Consider the following 19,990-nt stretch of genomic DNA (forward strand, 5'->3'; position numbering starts at 1 on the left):
TCTCTCCTGGCGGCAGCTGGCTCTTGGAGGGTCTGCCTGGGGGACCCTGTGTGGTGCAGCCGGCTTCGCGCCTTGGCAGGTGCTCTTACGGAGAGCCCAGGTTTGAGGGTCAGCTGCAGCAGGGCGGTTGGGTTGTACTGTGCGAGAGCCTTTGAATCTCCAGGTTTGGGCAGCAGTGCCCGGGGAGAATCGTTTCTAACAAGCATGCCTCAGGATTTGGACTATAGAATCAACTAGGTTGGAAAAGACCCTTAAGATCAAATCCAAAATGGTTGGCGCCTTCAAACTCACAGTTTAATTGCTCAGACTGTTTGAATCTATATATAAGTGTGTATATAGTAAACCTGTCGTACATATAAGTATGTATGCATTTGTTACGTGATAAATAACTGATTTTTGCAGTATAAAATCTGGCAGGGTGGCATTCTCTGAGGGAGAATTTTGATGATGAAGTACTTGCTGCCTATTCCTATCAAGGTATGATAGCTTTGGCTAATGCAGAAGTTGAACTCTACATGAGGTCTTTATCGATACAAAAAGGTCACTGCAACTAAGCCAATACATCGTCTTAGCTCTTCTGTGCTGGCAGAGCTATAGAAGTTTATGCAGAGCATAAGTCAAAACCCAGTGTGTTGCTTTTCTAGCACTGAGCATGTTTGACATGCTGCCATCCATGTCCTCCAATACCAGTAAAGTGTCTTTCAGATTAAAGTTTTCTGTCATAAAACCTCTCCATAAATAAAATTAATGGCAAAAGACTGGGAACGGGATTGTTTTGTTAAGCCCCTGCTGCATGTCACAGGAAGCCTCAGGTTTCCTGCTGGCTAAATGGGACCACGTATAGATAGGAGTCTTTTCTGTTGTTAGAAGAGTTAATGCCCTTTCATATGCCTGTAGCAGTGGGATGGAGCCTTCTGCACTCCAGTTCCAGGGCTGTTCAGCTTACACACAAAGTGTAAGAGATTATACATCTGAGTAGTCAATGCACATCGATGCCTATACAGCTGTAAATCCACTGCTTTTGAAATATAGCTCCAACCTATAGTTCTGTGGTGTGATAGCACCAGCATACTGTAGGGGGGGATTGAACCCCTAGTTTTGTTAATCTGCCAGCCTGCTACAACTGCACAGAGCAATGAGATTCAGAGAGAGAATCCAATTCAGATAAGGCTATTTAGGAATGGCAGAACATGTCAGCTTTTAACAAGAAAAAAAAATGAACTTGAAAGCTGTTTTATCTGAACCAGTTAGGCGTGAACAGCCTCTTCTCCTCGAGGGAGAAAGGAGAGAAAAGGGTGGGTTAGATCTGAAGGGGCTGATTTGTAGTTAGCTCTCCCTGGACTGGGTGAAATGAAAACCTTATGTTCACCTGGCTGGTAAGGCAGATTTTATCCACCTGTGAACCATATGGATGGGTTCACAGTGTTGGGTGAGTCTGTATGGAAATCTGTGTGGCTAAACTCCACCAGCTGGCAGGAGTGGAGCTGTGAGGACAGCATCATCTAAGACCTAGCTGTAATTTCATCAGTCCTTGCTCAGTGAAAATGATAGAGGTTCTGATGGAGGTGATTCATTTTGAGTGACCTGACATTATGTACTGTTTTATAGAACTGTATTCTGTCTTTCCCACCAAGTCATCTTGGGCAGAAACATCAAAGCAGTCTGGAGACATGATGACCTTTTCAGGATTCCTTCTCAACTCTTCTTCAGGGCTTTTCCTCTGCTAAAGGTACATCCAAAATGTACCTAATTCTGTGGAGAGAAGAAAACAAGTAATTACTAAGCCCTTTCTGAGAGTGCTGTATTTTCCTGTACTTATTATATGAAATGCACAAACCACAAAGCAGTGGAAGGGAGAAAGAAAGGCAAAGAGGAAACAGAATTTGGAGGAACCGATCGAGAAAAGAACTAAACAGTTATTTAAGGGTTTCAGTGCTCCAGAGTTTGCAGTACCATAATAATAAGCTAGTACATAATAATAAGTTAGTAATAATAATTATTATTACATAATAATAATCCAGTGCTGCTGCTGGATTTGGTAGATCATTAAAAGAGTAAGAGTGAGAGATTTCAGAAATTATAAGGTTAGTGTTAACAAACTAGGAGAAAGTAAAATATTGGGGATCTTAAAAAAAAATCATCCATTTTCTATTTGCATTTGGAAACACTGGTGAGTAATGAGGAGTTCCAAGAAATGTGTCTCTACTTAAATTTTACATACTAAGACTATTCTGCTCCATCTGTTAACATACAGCATATTTTCCTTTTCTGTCTTGAGCTAATACTTTTCTCTCACTTACAGAGAGAAACTTTGACTTGTTCTCACATGGTAATTAATTGGCAAATGTGACAGTCATCTTGGAACAAGGATATTCAACATTCGTATGTTGAACCATACTCTGGTTTACAAGAAAACTTTTAAATGAAACTCTGAAAATTGCTGTGACATGCTGATTATTGGCTGAGGAAAGATGTGGATAACAATTTGTACTTTCACAGCTACCAAGTCTGTGTTCTCAAAGTCCAGTCTTTGGCATTCCTTTATTTCAGTTAAAAACTAACCAAGTAAAATAACAAAAGGACATACTTGATCCAGCAGTTTCCTTGGCTGGAGGTTTGCTTATTTTTATAAAATCCACTAAAACTGTGAAAAGTTAACTAACTGACATGTGAGAAGAGCAGGGAAAAGGAAGAAACAGTCAAAAGGGACTGAAAACCTCTTGAAGTGGCAGTTCAGATATGCTTCAAGGATAACACTTAGCAGTTTTCAGTATTTGAAGCTGAGTCATCAAGACCGTACTAGTCTCTAGATTTTTCTAACATTCCAACAGTAACAAGTAGGTATTTGTTTATGGGTGTAAAATTTTTTAATAGGAAAAGTATCAAAATAAACAGTGGGAAATAGGAGAATCAGTTTAGATTTACGTCAGAAATTAGTCTTATAAGCATGGCCAGGAGATAATTTTGCAAAGCTAGATAGTGACCAATATGTTTGGGCCACTATCAAAAAATATGTGCTGGAGTAGGTGCTATGCAACATCTCCACAAGTCCCCCATCCTATGCTAACAGTCAGGTTATAATCAAAAAAAATGCAGAATGTATGTTTCTGAAGGCCAAAGCAAGATACTGAATGCTAGAACAAGACTAGAACCAAAATTGTATTGTCTTCCCCAAACATTTATCTTTTGCTTGCTCTTTTTGAAGGATTTTAAACTGACCTCTTGGCTGGATTTAAAATTACTGTCCAGATTATGCAATCTGCATCCTCTGCAATTGCCTGCTCTGCAATGTCTGCATCCTGCTGAGCAGCTGTAAATCCCAGTACCTCCTGTAATCTCCTCAAAGGCAATTTCAAAGATTAAGTATAAAATCTCTATTGAGAATCCTGACATTTATCGAATGCTTAATGTTGTGTTCTAAGATCGGAGCTGTAGACGAAACAAAAGTTGGGGCTGTAGTGCTTAAGAAGCATATTTCTTAAAAATCTTAGGTTGCTACCAGTACTGATTTTTGAGATTGGCAATACTGATCATACAAATACAGTATCAATTGTTATTGTGCAGGATTTGCTTTTGTGCAGGGTTGCAGATGGCGTGGTATAGTTTTGCTCAGAAAAGGTTTTATTCACGTAGCAAACCCACCATAATCAGGAACTGGGAACCAGAAAGTCAGCCAAGTAAGATTTCTGGCAAACAGTTCTTTTGTCTCTTCTGCTTGCACACACACAAACACATACATGTACATCCCAGCCTGAAGCCTGAACAAAATTGACATTTTTAATGGAAATAATGAAAAAAAAAATTGTTTAAAATGCAATTGAGATCTTATATACTGACACCTACAAGATTTCCTACAATCTGTTATCTTAATGTAGAAATGATAACAATGTATGCCACCCTATTGCAGGTTTTGTTTTGCAAGCTGTTGCTTCTCAGTGTGCAGAAAACATTTTAAATATCTCAAGCAAGACCACACTTTCTGGGGGTGTGGTATCTTTCATTACAGTAATGTACCTGGAAAAAGTAAGACAGCTTCTGATCTGGACACAATTTAAGAGCAATCATTCTGTATAATTGTAATTATGCTGAGGGTACACAGTCTCAACTACCGCTTTAATATCAGAAAGAATAAATTACCCATTTTCCAACCTTTAAGCTCTTTAAAATGGTTTCTCTTTTGTGATAAACATAAAAAACCATAAGAAGCCGTGTATACAATAAACTATACGGGAAAGTCTCCTCCATTCTGCCACTTGCTCAATTATTAGCAGTACTAAGTGGGAGTACTAAGTCATCTGGTGAAACAAGCCTTGTTTACATCACTGAAATCGGGCTATGAGGGTTCCTGCTCTGGGGGAAGTAATGCACATGTTACACAAGATAATGCTTCTCCGCATTTTTTTTTTTTGTGGGTGTGATGACAGAGTGTAGACTTTGTCTCATTCTGCTGACCTATTTATGGTTTTCCTGGGCTGTGGGTTGTTTGGTTTGTAGGATTTTTTCCAGGTGGTCGACACTAACCTAGTTCCTCTGAATTTATGTGTTTTTTTTTTTAAATTTTGGAATATGTTTGTAATGCTGAAGGTAAGACCTGGAGATAAGACACCATAAAATTAACGAGGGAAGTGGCCAAACCTTAGTGATAATATTCCAGGTGGAGGGAAGTCATTCACAGCAAAGATCTCTCCATGCATTTATTAGTCAACCTCAGTAAACTTTAGAAACTTCAACAGTATCCTTTCACTTTCAACGTAGTTTTCCCTTTAGTCTTCATGTATTATTTTAGAATGAGGAAAAAAAAATGGAGAAAGCTATGTAACTAAACCTCTTATTTTTAATATCAGAATCCTGAGTTTTAAAAGTTTTTATTAGCCCTGCTTTTGAAATATTTTCTCTTTTAAATGAAAGCTAAGGATTTGTCTTGTTTGATTTGTTTGTTGGTTTTTTTTTTTCTGAAATCACAAGACTCCACAAAAGGAACAGAAAAAAAGAAGAAAAAGCATTGCAAATGTTGTGATAAAAATGTTCAGCACTTTTAGTGACTGCACAGTCACAACCAAAACTGAAGAATTGAAGTGGGAAGAGCTATGCTGTCATTTGATCACTACAGAACTTTGCAGAGCACAGGTAAGGTATGTGCCTCTCCTCATCAGCACAGAGGCAGAGAACTCAGTCCCTATGCACTGGGTGTACCTAACAGTAGTTACTGTAACTGACTGAATATTCACTCTCCTAAAACTGAACTATACACAGGTTATCAGAAGCATGCCCTATGAGGCAACACAAGCAGATGTACCCTGACATCCACATGCTACAGGAATATACCTTTTTTTCTTGTACCATACTGTTTCTATTCAAGAGAAAATTCCATCTCAGAGTTTACTGCAGTGATCATTCTCATAGCACTTAATTCGCCAAAATGCAACATTTATTTAACAGGTACTATTTAAATACTCTCTGAAATGAACACTACTCAGACTTGAAGAGCTTAGTACTGTAATTAAAAAAAAAAATAAATAAATTATGTTAGTCCAGAGAGAGGTGGTTTTCTTCAGGTGGGAAGGAAAACATTCTAGAACAAAACAGGCTGCAGACATTTCTGGTTCTTCACATATGGAAGAACTTCTTTCAGGAATTTACTGGTTTCCAGTCTGCAAATATTTTGTTTAGAGAAGTAGAAATGGCATACATCAAACAGAGTTCAGAAAAAGGAAGGAAAGCTACAAGAACTCTAGCAAAGAAACCTGATTGTCTGCAGTAAGAAAGAGAACCAGGAGAAGGGCTTTGCATGACTAGAATACTTACTTGTACAAACCATTTTTCTTCACTGGCTCTTTCAGTCCGAGTATATGTCATAATCCTACGGTTTCTTTGATGCCTGAAGTGGTATGTGCTATTTACTCCTGCATGGAAAACATTTTCATACAGAGCTGTGAACAGCTTCATTAGAAGTGTCCAGTGGTATCTGTGAGAGAGGAACTATAGAATTGTGGACAGTCATCTTACATATCTTTTTAGTTCTATTAATGCATAAATTTTGTTCAACACTGGTAATAATGGAGTTAAAATGCTTTTTTCAGCTGTGCTTATGTCACACCAGAAGTGTTCAAAGATGAACTTCTTAAGGTGACTTTTTAAGAACAAATTAATTTGGCATTTCCACAAAGAATTCAGTAGTGTTATATTAAAAATTGGACAATGTTACCATTATTTCCAGGGGGAAAATCCATAATGTATAATAATTACATATTATCATATAATAAGTATATATAAGTGAAAGAAGGCTAAATATGTTAGTGTGTAGATTGTGAATTTCAAAGAGAAAAGAATGGTAGTAAGTAGTTTTTATGTTTAGGTCTGATGCAGCAATTTTTAAAATATTTCCAAATACATCTGCACTCAGCTGGGGGAGGATTATGCGAAGATAGCTTATCCTAATTGAGTTTTACCTTTCAATACAATAAAAAAAAATCTCATTAAGAGAAGAATGTGCAGATTGTATCAATAGTGAGAAATCTATAAAAGTAATGGGTTTTTTTTTCTTGTCATTGATGACTGATATGAACTTATCCTGGCTGATCTATGAAGTTTATTTTAGGTTTTGTAAACCCCACATATGTCAGGAAAAAAAAGCATCTTCTCATGCTTCATTGTGCCAGCTTCATCTGCAGCCTGTTTCAGCTTATTTGGCTGTAAGAGTTACTGGAACCAATAGTAAACTGTATTGTAGAATTTTAGTTTATACTGATTTGTTTGCAATTATTGTATTTTCTTTAATTCAGCTGCAAGTTAGCAACACTAAGCTTTTCAGAGGAAAAAATAATTTTGTTTTTTAAATAACTGAAATGAGGAGCATAAGTAATAAATCATGTCTGACATCAGCAGGTCTAGAAAGCCTATTGTAAGGGCTGTGCAATTATTTACTGAAAAATAAGATTTCAGAAAAAAGTGTAAATCAGTCTGCTGTGAGGATGTTAGGTCATTTCTGACTGCTTAGATGAAATATATTCCTCTGACTGACTTCTTGTAATACTTGAAACAAGTCTCTCAGAAGAAAATGTGATCTCTCCATGTGGGCCGTATTCCCATGCTTGCCAACATTTAGTGTGCTTGTCCTCACATCAGACTTACGGGTAATGTTAACTCCACACTGAGTGGCTCACCTGAGATAACCCAGGGAAAGTGTTACACTTGACTGTTCTTTTCTAGCTTTTTCTGCCCTGTGCCAGGTTTGTTTTGATTCCCCGGGATAAAGTTGAGTAGATAAAAAAGGCTACTCAGGGTTCATTGAAAAAGTCAGAGGCATTTCCTGCTTACCTATTTTATTGCTCTTCTTGTATACAAGAGCAAGCCATGCCCTTTGTACAGACAGCATGTTTGGACTTGTCTTGGAAAGAATTTGTGTTGCCCCTGTAATACACAACACAAATTGCAAGGTGAGCATCTGACACTAAAGACAGCTGTGTGAACATGGTGATTTTAATGTAAGGAGATTTTTGAGCACTTTCACACACTGCATTATGTTGGAAATTAGATTCCAAGTACGAGTGATGTGAAAAACTGCTGTTATGCAACAGGTTCATGATCCTCTAGGACTTCTGCAAGGAATTTGATTATAGATCTCTAGGACTTGATGACTACAGGTCTCCTGGACATATATCTAGTGTAGTATATCAACTGGGAAAACCACTAGTTTTTTAAGCTGAAACTTCTTGGAAGGCATGCTAGAGCACATGAAAAACAACAAGGTGCTTGGTGACAGCCAGCATGGCTTTACTAGGGGAAAATCCTGCCTGACCAATTTCATGGCCTTCTATGACGAGGCTACAGAACTGATGGACAGGGGTGGAGCAGTTGATGTCATCTGTCTGGACTTGTGCAAAGCATTCGACACTGTCCCACATGACATCCTTGTCTCTAAATTGGAGTGTCATCAATTTCATAGGTGGACCACTCGGTGGATAAAGAACTGGCTGGATGGGTGCACTCAAAGAATTGTGGTCAACAGTTCAGTGTCCAGCTGGAGACCAGTAACGAGTGGTGTCCCTCAGGGATTGGTGTTGGGACCGGTCTTGTTTAATATCTTTGTTGCTGACATGGACAATGGAATTGAGTGTGCCCTCAGCAAGTTTGCCAATGACACCAAGCTGTGTGATTCTGTTGATACGCTAGAGGGAAGGAATGACATTCAGAGGGACCTTGACTCACTTGTGAGGTGGGCTGATGACAACCTCATGAAGTTTAACCATGACAAGTGCAAGGTCCTACGCCTGGGTCAGAGCAATCCCAGGCACAGCTACAGGTTGGGCAAAAAGGAAATTCCTTGTAGTCCTGCAGAGAAGGTACTTGGGGGTGTAGTCAATGAGAAAATGAACATGAGCCAGCTTCAATGTGTGCACTCACAGTCCAGAAAGCCAACTGTATCCTGGGCTGCATCAAGAGGAGCGTGACCAGCAGGTCAAAGGAGGTGATCCTGCCCCTCTACTCTGCTCTCGTGAGACCTCACTTGGAGTACTGTGTGCAGTTCTGGTGTCCTCAACATAGAAAGGACATGGTCCTATTAGAACAAGTCCAGAGGAGGGCCACAAGGATGATCAGGGGACTGGAGCACCTCCCATATGAAGACAGGCTGAGAAAGTTGGGGCTGTTCAGCCTGGAGAAGAGAAGGCTGCGTGGAGACCTCATAGCAGCCTTCCAGTATCTGAAGGGGGCCTACAGGGATGCTGGAGAGGGACTATTCATTAGGGACTGTAGTGATAGGACAAGGGGTAACGGGTTGAAACTTAAACAGCAGAGGTTTAGACTGGATATAAGGAAGAAATTCTTTCCTGTAAGGGTGGTAAGGCACTGGAATGGGTTGCCCAGGGAGGTAGTGAATGCTCTGTCCCTGGCGGTGTTCAAGACCAGGTTGGATGAAGCCTTGGGTGATATGGTTTAGTGTGCGGTGTCCCTGCCCATGGCAGGGAGGTTGGAACTAGATGATCTTAAGGTCCTTTCCAATCCTGACTATTCTATGATGATTCTTGCAGAGTTTTCACTTTACAGATAAATATTGTCCCACTTTACTGAAGTGATGTGCTGATTTCAACTGTCCTGGGATATTCAAAGTGGAAGTAAAATTCAGTTACAGTTTCTTATTGTTACACATTTCTTTTAAACATGCCTGAAAATTTAATAAAATTATTTTAAGCTTCTCACAAAGTTGCAAAAATTAAGATTATTAATTCTAAATTATTTTAAGCTTTTCATTGTCTTGATAATACACTCTTCAAGATGATGGTGCCTCACTATCAGAATGTCTCAAGTCAGTGGCAGTGCAGGTGTTAATTACCTTTTTTTAGTCCTTAAATGGTTTATACTTCACACAGAGACCAAGACCTCCATGCAGTAACTTCACTGAACTTAGCATCAGAAAAATAGGAGAATAAATCTGGATTGCAGAAGTCACTGCCAGAAACCTGTGACTAGAGTGGCTGGAAAATACATAATCCCCTTTTCACATGCCGTTCTTTGTCACTGTTCTACTTTATCTTGATAAAGGGGGTTGGACTAGATGACATTTAAAGATTCTTTCCAACCCAAATCATTCTGTGATCCTGTACAGGTATGGACAAATTTTCTGCATCATCTATTACGCCCCAGTGTATCAGTGCAGCAAAATTCATGACTATTTTGACAGCTCCTCTGCAGCACCAGCCTTGAACACTGAAAGAGAAACCAGTTCTAAGGCAGCTCTTACAGGATTGCAAAATGGTTAAAGTTGGAAGGGACCTTAAAGATATCTTATTCCAATCTCCCTGCCATGGGCAGGAACACCTTCCAGTAGACCAGCCATTCTTGTAGGCCCCTTTAGGTACTGGAAGCTGCTCTAAGGTCTCCCTGGAGCCTTCTCTTCTCCAGGCTGAACAGCTCCTAACTTTCTCAGCCTGTCTTCACAGGGGAGGTCCTCTAGCCCTCTGAGCAACTCTGTGGCCCTCCTGTAGACTCACTCCAAGAGGTTCACATCCCTTTTATGTTGTTGTCTCCAGAACTGGGTGCAGTACTGCAGAAAGGGTCTCAAGAGAGCAGAGTAGAGGGGCAGGATCACCTCCTTTGACCTCCTGGTCATGCTTCTTTTGATGGAGCCCAGCACATGGTTGGCTTTCTAGGCTGCGAGTGCACACTGCCAGCTCATGTTCATTTTCTCATCAACCAACATCCCCAAGTCCTTCTCCAGAGGGCTGCTGTGAATCATTTCTCCCCCCAGCCTGTAGGTATGCATGGGATTGCCCTGACACAGGTGTAGGACCTTGTGCTTGGCCTTGTTTAATGTCATGAGATTTGCGCTGGTCCACCTATCAAGTCTGTCAAGGTCTCTCTGGATGGAATCCCTTCCCTCCAGGGTATCAACATGACAATGCACTATTTTTCCAGCTGTTCTGTGCTGCAGAAGTTGCTCTGCCTATGGAAACTTCATGAATCACATCTCTCCTTCCTAGTAGGAAAAAAAAATCTTATGTGTTTATTGCTTTTTTTGTCTGTTTCCCCTTTAGGCTATGTATTCATTCTTGAAAATCTTTGCATACTTTAGCAGACCTTTAAAGCATACTCTGTGATATCTCCAATAGAAGCAATGCAAGTGTTATTAATGGAGAAACAGAGATCCTTGCAAGAAAAGCCCATCTAGAGATGGGCTTGTAACAAGAAACATGACATGTTCCATACAACACTTAAATTTAATCTCACTGACAGACTGAGTGATGACCTAGGCTTCTTTTGCTGGGAATAGAATTCATTTTCCTCACAGTAGCTGATGTGGGCTGTGTTTCAAATTTGTGCTGGAAATAGCATAAATAACACAGGAACATTTTCACTATTGCTGAGCAGGGCTTACGGAGTCAAGGCCTTTTCTGCTCCTCACACCACCAGCGAGCAGGCTTGGGGTGCACAACGAGTTGGGAAGGGAAAGCCAGGGCAGCCGACCCCAAATGAACCAAGGGATATCCCACACCATAAGACATCATGCTCAATATATAGAGCTATGGGAAGAAGGAAGGGAAGTGGGAGAATATATGGAACTAAAGCATCTGTCTCTCAAGTAACCATTATGCATGATGGAGCCTGGCTTTCCTGAAGGTGGCTGAACACCTACCTGATCACGGGAAGTGGTGAATGAACTCGCCATTTGCTTTGCTTGTGTGTGGAGCTTTTGCTTTACCTGTTTAACTGTCTTTATATCAACCCATGCGTTTTCTCAATTTTACCCTTCTGATTCTTTCCCCCATCCCACCAGGGGAGTGTGAGCAACCAGCTGGGTGGGACTTAGTTGCTACCCAGTGTTACATCATGACATGGCCTTTCAATTATCACATTTCACACCCTTTTTCTGAAAAAAAAATGAATCTCTGATCACGTACTTTTTGGTGGTGTTAGGTTGATGTTGGAAGAAAGGGGCACATTTTTACTGTCTGCATTTTCGTAAAACACATACTTTGTAACATTGTGTATGATGCAAACAAACCTACTCTTGGAGCTTTTCAAAAGAGGAGCCTTTCAAAAGAGATGGAATCTTGTAATGGCAACCTGAAGTCAGCTGAAGCCGGATACATCACAGTTTCCAATTCTTTGTCTGTATGCCAAGTATGCAACTTATCTGATTCACAGTATGACTGTCCACATTTAGTCCTAAACAGGCCTCTTCTGTAGTAAAAAAAAAAAAAAAAAAAAAAAAAAAAAAATCTGGGCTTTTAAAGAGGGAGCAAATTACAAAAGGAAAATCTCACAAAAGGACCGGACTTCTCTGGGAATTGAGCATACATTTTTCCAAAAGATTTCTACTGCTATCAAGTAGCTCTTTTATGTCTCTTATTCAGACAATGCCTTTGTGCAGTGTTGGCTACTTTTTCAGTCTTACAGCAGAAGCTAGAAAATGATGCTTATCAATTGCATGTTTGTTTCTTGCTCTCTTGGTGTTACTTGCCTACAATAGCTTTTGCCATTTTTTGTGTGTGTGCATGCATGAGTGTAATTTGAATGAAGAAGTACAGTCATCATTTGTATTTCTTACTGAGGAACATAAGAAATGTTATCATCCCCATAATGCTGATTTTATATAGGGGTTTTTTTTTTAATATACTTTTCTTCCTGCATAGATCTGTTTGTAGAATACTATCAGATTGTGAACTACAGGCTGGTAGGAAACATGCATTAAGCTCTTCACATGTCTGCACTAAGGTACCAATTTTTCGTGAGTAGGGACCAATCAAAGAGCAAGCAGGAGCATGCTTGGGATCATACTAAACATTAGAGTGTGATTCATTTAACTATGTCATATGAGGAATGGTTGAATCTCACCATAGATAGACTTTTGACATGGATGAACTTGAACCTGAGTGCAGGTTTGCATCTGTATCTGGAAGGCAGTGTAGACATAGCTGAAAGGAACCCATGTTTATGTGAAACACAACTAACAAATATGCAAATCATTCTTAAAGCAGGAAGCTTTTTTTCCAGCAGAAAACAAAGTTTTTGTATGGTAATGGGAAGTCGTTGGGTTTGGGTTTTTTTTTTTTTTTCACAGATAACAGTAGTCTGCCCTGAAGCACAACTGTGCAGGAAAGAAAACTTTATAGGTTCTGCCTCATTATCCCTAGGCAACTTCACTGCTGATACCAACATATTCACTTGCCAACATGCTGGATGCAGTAACAGTAGAGAGAGTAGATGAGTGGTTGCAGCTATTTTATTTTGAGGAGGAAGGTGATCTCTGCTCAACAGGGAGATAAATTGATTTTTATCACAATCTGTCTTCCACTAAATATACTTTTAAATCACAATCTCTGTTTTTAAAATCAGCAAGCCCTGTTAAGCTAGAAAGAAGAAAAATGCACATATCTGCAACAATTCAGTGGTGGGTTAAACCTTTGTATAACAGAAATCACTGATATAAATTAAGAAAACACTTTCCCTTTTAAAGACAACCAAGAGTAGCAGCCATCTTGAAATCATGGAGAATCTGCCATTCTCTGAGTTTCTCACCAATTCTGGTTACAAGTATTTATCATTAAAAATTATAAACTAGAACAGAAAATTTAATTTGGTTTGAGTTTTTTGCAGCTTCTGCTTCACTTTACATAGGGCACATTTATGCTCTTTGGCTCAGGAGTGTATATCTGAACCTCAGTTCTCTCTAATGAGCTAGAGGAATATCCTACTCCTGGCACGCCATCTAGTTTCCTCTGCATTTATGACTAGAAATCTTTTCGGAGAAGAGCCAGCCCTCTTGGACAGCTTGATCACCCCCTGATACTCAGTGTAAATTGTACATCTTCTGAATTCCAACTCCAAACAATAGAGGCACAGTGCCTTGCAGCAAATGTCCCAGCAGCCAGGCTCTGTTTGGACATCAGAAACCACCAGGTTAAAAGCCAAGATCCTTGTAACTGGACGATGCAAAGCAGACATTGTGAACACACTTTTGAATGGCAGTTCCCTTGTTCGTGTTTAGCCTTGAGATTGCAGAGAAACTCTTGGGACTACAGTATCTGGTACTATTTTAAACGCTCACACATTTAGTCCCTTTATCCTTTAATTTTTAAAGCCACCTTCCTTCAAAAACAGATCAGCAGTCTATGTTCATTTTCCCTTTTCTCAGCTTACTATTTCTTCTCTTAGGTAGGACATATCTAACAGTCAATATTCCAGTTGCTTTTAAGTGTGCTACAATTATCTGTATAGAGTATGATACGGTTGCACTACATACAGTGCAATAATGTTTTGGTGTAAGAAGCTCTGAATGCAACAAGACTTTATAGTGCAATATAGAGAGTACTGAATACTTTTATAAAGGTGACAGCATTCACACATTGCTGAGACAAGCTAGTTTTAAACTGCTGACCTGTGAAATGAAAGAAGAGGTGATCATTTTCTGGAGATACCTAAACAGCTGTGTAGTTTTAAATGTAAAATATTTCATTGATCCTCACTAGAATATGCTGCATGTTTGGTCATTTGGGAGATCTTAGATTTTTGAATGCAGGTGACAGGATTCTGGTGAGACTGGCTATGGTGGATCGTACATTTAGTGAAATGTCATAGTCATCCTCATGTTCTTAATAACTGAATTTTACTGATATTATTGAATCACTGCAGTGTCTTGTTTTCTCTGACTTGCATTATCCTCTTATACTAAGTATTGTGTAAAAAAAATAATGCTGTGATACAGTGTACAAGACATATTTAAAATGAACACATTAATGTATAGGTGGTTTAAAAGGAGATGTGGAGTATTTATTGTCGAAACAGAGGGGAAAGGTTAGAATAAGAAACAAGCTGTGTGTTTTTGCTGGGGTCTTTTATTCCTAGATTTGAATGCCATTTCAATATTGATGACTTCCATAGGGAGCTCTAATAAACGCTTAAGCTCACAGAAATTTCAAAGAAGCACCAGAAACATAATGTTGATGAAGAACTAGTACAACCATGAAAAAGCAAAATAAACTTTATTAAACAGAGTGCTGTCAACAGCAGTTTGAAAAGGTGAAAAATATTTAGCTGTGGGTCAGATCCTTGAGTTTTCCTCACTTAAGAGAAAATGACATTTTAAGTGTGCAGGATTGCCTCTAAGAATGTCTCATTTCTTCTTGATAGCAAGCTGCAAGAGGATGAACATCAGTTATGTGACTAGATGAAGAAGTGCAAATGTTTTAATGTGGTCTGTGTGATTTTTTCAGTTATTTCTGATAATACTTGTATCAGTTCAACTTTTCAAACAATTATTCACCTCTCATACCTATTATAATAGTAGGTTGGATGGTGACATTGTTTGGTGTTTCAGACTCTTAGAAATCTGAGAGAATACTGAATACTGAACATTGGCAAAAAGTTTTTTTTTGTTGCAATCAACACAATATGAGGAGACAGCCTTAGAAACAGTACCTTGGCTCTTCCTTGTGAAAATTAAAGTTCATTATTTCAAACACTTGAATGCTATAGTTAACTCTGGTGTATCTGCGTAGATGCTACCAAGGACATCCCCTGTAATCTGGTAATCCTCAAAAGCAAAACCTTAATTATCTAATTGTAGTTGATAATTCCAGAATTCTAGTGATGGTGACAAATACATTGTGAAAAATTTCATCAGGGGAGCTTTTGAGAGCTTTAATTTCTTTTAAAGAGAGGGAAAAAAAAAGTGTGGGTCAAGTCCTTAAATGTTTGGCACAGCACCTTAAATATCTTTAAGTGCTAGATGCTTCATGTGGTAGACAGTATCTAACTGTCCTGGGTTCAGCAGTAGCAGTCATTTTTTCTCCTTGGTAGGTGGTGCAGTGCTGTGTTTTGACTTTTGGGCTGGGAATGGTTGCTGATAGCAAGCATGTTTTGAGTTACTGCTCAAATGTTTGGTTTGTCCAAGGCCTTTCTGAGCCTCATGCTCTGCTAGGAAGGAGAGATAGGACACCTGACCCAGGCTAGCCAAAGAGGTATTCCATACCATAGCACGTCATACCCAGGATGTAACCGGGAGTTACCCAGAAGGGCTAGAGAGCTCTGGAGGGATGGAGGAGGTATCAGTTGGTGCTCAGTTGAGCAGGGTGGGGGTGAGTTATGGGTCGGTGGCTGGTGAGGTGTTGTATTCTCTTCATTTGTTACTTCCTTTACCATTATTATTAGTAGTAGTAGCATCAGTAGTGATTTGTGTTATGCCTTAGTTATTAAACTGCTCTTATCTCAACCCATGGGGGCTACATTCTTTGGATTCTCCTTCCTAACTCTCCGGGAGTTGAGGGAGCAAGGGGGGGAGTGACTGAAAGAGGTGTGCGATTTGGGTTTAAACCACGACACTAATAAGACTGGTGTGAAAGCTAGGGAAACCACGTTAGGGAAAAAGATGTTTGTTGTGTGTCTTCCTCTTTCTTTCCTTGCCTTTCCCTATGCATAAAGTCAACATCTACTTATTTCTGGGTTTTTTCCCCTTGCTGTACCTACCCAAACCTCCATGAATTCATGGTGAGAAAAGTTGGGACTTGAGAAAGTTATACCTCAGATTAAGATTGGAGTCATTTATTCCTGGTCTTTCCTTTCACTGAGTTCTCTCGGTTTATAATCCAAATGCCGTTCTAGATTGTCTCAGTTTTGTTGGAACAAGGAACTCATGTACTCCTGCACATGAAAATCTGCTCACCTATCATTATGCTGAATTTAAAATGGCCTGTTCAGTACTACAGTCAGCAATTTGCATCTCTTTTTATGCTGTAATCTGTCATCATTTGTATCTTCTCAGGGCTCATGCTTCTCCCCCTCAAGAAAGGATTGTTTTTTCTCTTCCCTTTCCCTCGGGCTTGTCCTAACACTCTTCAGAGCTTTGTCTTTACCAGATTCTTTTCCATCCCAGGTCCAAAAATGAAAACAATGTTTTTATTTTTGTACCTTTTTAATATTGTGATTTTTTTTTATTTTGCTCAGTAGCTATGCTTGTACAAACATTTCAGAATATATTAATTTCCTTAAGGAAAAATGTAAAGCAAATCTGCTTTTGTCTTGCTAATGTGGGACTTAAAGTACATAACCAGATATTGCAAGCTTATTCTCAAGGCAAGAGTTATTGATAACAACATCCTTACTAAATTGCTCTTTCTAAACATTTATAATTAGAATTATAAATAGATAGATGCAGAGATCTATCTCTCCTAGGGATTGACTCTGACCTAAATTGTTTGATGAATGAGATATTGTGAAATGACATCCTCTGAACATCCAGAGTGGGATAACATCCCCATGTTGAGGCAGCACTGAGATAGGACTTGCTCTTTCACCACTGCAGGCTCCAGCCCCATCCCTCACTCCCCCTCCTCCCTCTCTCTGCAACAGCTCTTACATTTGTCACAGCATAATTAAAGATTAATTGGGCCAATGATACAGACTGTAAAGGAGCATGAATCTGTGGTGTTGTGGCCAGAGCACTTGCCAAAGAGTGACTGGAAATGCTCCAAATCCCATATATGTACTTTGTTCAGTAACTGTTCTTGAAACAGTGTTGAGAATCCATTTTTTATTCTCATTTTTGTGTTTCACATTTTACTTTCAGTGTGAAAGTCTTACCCAGTAGGTATCAAATCATGGTTTTCCTGTAGTTAAACCTTTTTTCAGCCTTCCATTGGAAAGCAGAAGAAGCCCCAGCAGCAGGGGAAGGTGCTCAGCCTCATCCCTGAGGCGTTCATGGCACTTTTAGTAACTCCAGCACCTCTGAGTATAAATGTGAAAATGAGCATTCCCTCACAGATCAGAAAGCAAGAAGACAAATGAGATATGAAGCCATACAGGTGACATTCTTCTCTTCCCTCCCCACAGAAGACATGTCATATCCCACCTGGTAACCATGTGGTGCCAGTCCAGGAGGCACCAGCAGGTCCTGACTGGTCCCCTGCCCCCCTTAGGCTCCCATGCCCCCATTTTCACCCAGACCAGGCTGTCAGTCCCTGCTTGGGCTGCGTTTTTCATAGAATTATAGAATCAACTGGTTTGAAAAAGACCTCTAAGATCATAAAGTCCAACCATTACCCCAGACTGCCAAGCCCACCACTAAACCATGTCACTGAGGGCCTCATCTACACAGATTTTGAACATCTCCAGGGATGCTGATTCCACCACTGCCCTAGGCAGCCTGTTCCAATGCCTGAGCACACTCTCTTAATATTTTTCCTAATTATTCCTCATAACCAATCTAAACCTCCCCTAGTGCAGCTTGAGGCTGTTACCTCTTGTCCTATCACTTGTTAGTTGGATGAAGAGACTGACCCCACCTCACTACAACCTCCTTTCAGGCAGTTTTAGAGAGTGATAAGATCTTCCCTGAACCTTCTCTTCTCCAGACTAAATGACCCAGTCCGTCAGCCATTCCCCATCACACCTGTGCTACAGACACTTCACCAGCTCTGTTGTATTTCTCGGGATCTGCTCCAGCACCTCAATGTCCTTCTTGCAGTGAGGGTCTCAGAACTGAACACAGGATTTAAGGTGCGGCCACACTAGTGCCCAGTGCAGAGGGATGATCACTGCCCTGGCCCTGCTGGCCACACTATTTGCTGATAGAGGCCTGGATGCTGTTGGCCTTCTTGGGCCTTGGGCACAAACTGGATCATGTTCAGCTCCATCAATCAGTACCCCAAGTCCTTTTGTGCAGAGCAGCTTTCCAGCCACTCCGCCCCAAGTCCATAGCATTGTATGGGGTTGTTGTGACCCAGGGGCAGGACCCGGCACTGATCCTTGTTGAATCTCATTCCATTGGCCACAGCCCATCAATCCAGCTTGTCCAGATCTGTCGTGGTTTAAACCAAGTCCACACAGCTCGTTTACTCACTCTCCCCCCCTTGCTCCCCCAACTACCGGAGAGTTAAGAAGGAGAATCCAAAGAATGTAGCCCCCACGGATTGAGATAAGCACAGTTTAATAGCTAAGGCATAACACAAATTACTACTGCTACTACTACTACAAATAATAATGATAAAGCCAATAACAAGTGAAGAGAATACAACACCTCACCAGCCACCGACCAATAACTCACCCCACCATGCCCGACCGAGCACTGACCGACACCCCCTCCATCCCCCCACAGCTCCAGCCCTTCCGGGTCTCTCCCCGGTTACCTCCTGGGTATGACGTGCTATGGTATGGAATACCTCTTTGGCTAGCAGGTGTCCTGTCTCTCCTTCCTCCCAGCCTCCCCTCCTCCCTGGCAGAGCATGAGCTCAGAAAAGGCCTTGAACAAACCAAACAAATGAGCTCAAACATGCTTGCTATCAGCAACCGTTTTCAGCCCGAAAGTCAAAACACAGCACTGCGCCAGCTATCAAGAAGGAGAAAAATGACTGCTACTGCTCAAACCAGGACAAGATCCCTCTGCAGAGCCTTCCTATCCTTCAGCAGATCAACACACCCACCCAACTTGGTGTCATCCACAAATTTACTGAGGGTGCATTCGATCCCTCATCCAGATCATCAATAAAGATATAAAGAGCACTGGCCCTAACACTGAGCCCTGAGGGGCATCACTAGTGGCAGGTCACCAACAAGATGTGATACCATTTACCAACAGTTTGGGCTCAGCCATCCAAACAGTTTCCAACCTGGTGGAGAATCCTCCTATCCAGGCCATGAGCAGCCAGTTTCTCCAGGAGAGCTCTATGAGAGACAGTGTCAAATGCTTTACTTAAATCCAAACCCACAATATGCACAGCCTTTCTTTCATCAACCAGGTGGGTCACCTTATTGTAGGAGATCAGGTTGGTCAAGCAGGACCTGCCCTTCATGAACCTGTGCTGACTGGGCCTGATTCCCATACATGGTTTGTGATCTCACTTAGAATCATCTGCTCCATGCCCTTCCCCAGCGCTGAGCTCAGGCTGACAGGCCTGTAGTTTCTGGGGACTTCTTTCCTGCCCTTTTTGTGAAGAGGTGTCACACTGGCCAGCATCAGATCCTCCAGACCTGCCCATTAGACCAGGGCTGCTGACAGATGATGGAGAATGGCTTGGCAAGCTCCTCTGCCAGCTCCTTCAGCACTCTTGGGTTTAACCCATCCCGCCCCATAGACTTGGGTATGTCTAACTGGAGCAAGAGGTTGGTAACCCCTTCTTCCTGAATTATGGGGACTTCAATCAGCTCCAGTCTCCGCCATCCAGCTCATGGAACTGAGTACCCTGGGGATGGATGGTGTGACTGCTGAAGACTGAGGCAAGGTAAAGCATAAGTAAGGCATAAGTAAGCATAAGTACCTCAGCCTTTTCCTCATCTGTGGTTCCTAGCTTTCCCCAGTATTCTGTAAAGGATGGTGTTTCTCTTTGGCCCTCCTTATACTGCTAATTTATTTGTGAAAGTACTTTTTATTATCTTCTATAGCAGTGGCTAGATTTAGTTCCATCTGTGCCTTTGCCTTTCTGACTTTCCCTCTATATAACCTAACAACATCCCTGTACTTTTCATGGGGTGACAGTCCCTTCTTCCACAGGTGATAGGT

Source organism: Melopsittacus undulatus, chromosome Z (assembly GCF_012275295.1).
Source record: "Melopsittacus undulatus isolate bMelUnd1 chromosome Z, bMelUnd1.mat.Z, whole genome shotgun sequence".
NCBI lineage: Eukaryota > Metazoa > Chordata > Aves > Psittaciformes > Psittaculidae > Melopsittacus > Melopsittacus undulatus.